This window comes from Lathyrus oleraceus, chromosome 6 (assembly GCF_024323335.1).
Source record: "Lathyrus oleraceus cultivar Zhongwan6 chromosome 6, CAAS_Psat_ZW6_1.0, whole genome shotgun sequence".
In the NCBI taxonomy this organism is placed as follows: domain Eukaryota; kingdom Viridiplantae; phylum Streptophyta; class Magnoliopsida; order Fabales; family Fabaceae; genus Lathyrus; species Lathyrus oleraceus.
In genome coordinates this window covers 501305273-501306605 of record NC_066584.1, presented here as the reverse complement: position 1 = coordinate 501306605, position 1333 = coordinate 501305273, and positions in this window count along the sequence as shown.

Below are 1333 nucleotides of genomic sequence, written 5' to 3'. Positions count from 1 at the left end.
ATGAGCTCACATGCCCATAATCCACGTGTTCATCCTCATGTTATGGTCTTAATCCACTTAAGAACAACCAATGGTCATGATTTGAAGATTATTTAGCTTACATCTCAAGCCAAGAATGAATGGTGGAGATTTACTTCATTTTGTACATGTGTGAAATAATGTGAATTTTGACCATGATTCCTTTGCACAATTGAGCCAAATGATGTCATTCTGAGATGCCTTGAACATGAGAAGCACTTTGCAAAAAGAATGAACCAATTTGAAGCATTACATCAAAAATTATGCCATTTTGAATTTCCATGCACACTTTGTGATCAAATGACCATAACTTCTCAACCATTCATCATATGGACATGAATTAGGACTTTTTTTAAAAGGGGAGACAAAAATCTACAACTTTCATGTTCACCAAAAATCCATTTGAAACTTCTTTGACATTGACAAGTCAAGTTGAAAGTGGACCAAAACTTGCCAAATTTGGAAACTTTGAATTATAGGTCATTTTCCATTTTTAGTAACTTTTGCCATGACCTTTGAATCTTCAAGATGGATGTTTAGAATGATGAATAGACCCCATTTGAACATGATTGAGGTGTCTCAACTCATTTCCCCACCTCATAGCCCTCAGTTGACTGCACAGTTGACTTTTGGTCCTCAGATGACCTTGAAATGTCTTGATTAACTTGAGCCTCTACCACTTGGTGAAATTGCTTCAAAATGAAACCCTAGCTCATGTAAGCCCCTTATAATAATCATGTGATCCTCATCCCAAGAAAATACCTCATCTCTTGCACAAAGGATCTTCTTGAAGCTCTTGACCTGGTGATTGCTTAAGCTACAAACAAAAGATGTTAGTGACATATTTTTGTGCTTTTGGTTATTAAATAAAACAAGAAAAGCAATGATATACAATTCAAGCATGCTTGGTGATCTCAAACCACTCACAAGAGATCCCTACCCAAAGGGAAAGGGAGCCAAGACGCTCAATGATCCTTGAGGCTATGCAATGCAATGTTATGATGCCATGAGGGATCTTAGGGACAAAATTGGGGTCTTACACCATGCAAGGCGAAGGGTAGCATCTCATGCCAATCTCTGTACGTAACGACCATCTTCTGCACAATCTTCTTTATGTTCTTATTTGCTGCCTCAATAGCACCGTTCATCTTAGGATGATAAGGGGAAGAGTTGTGATGTTGAATGTTGAAGTTCTTGCACAACTCTTTCATCATTTTGTTATTGAGATTAGAACCATTATCAGTAATGATTCTTTCGGGAATCCCATAACGACAAATGATTTCTTTCTTGATGAATCGGGCAACCACATGTCTGG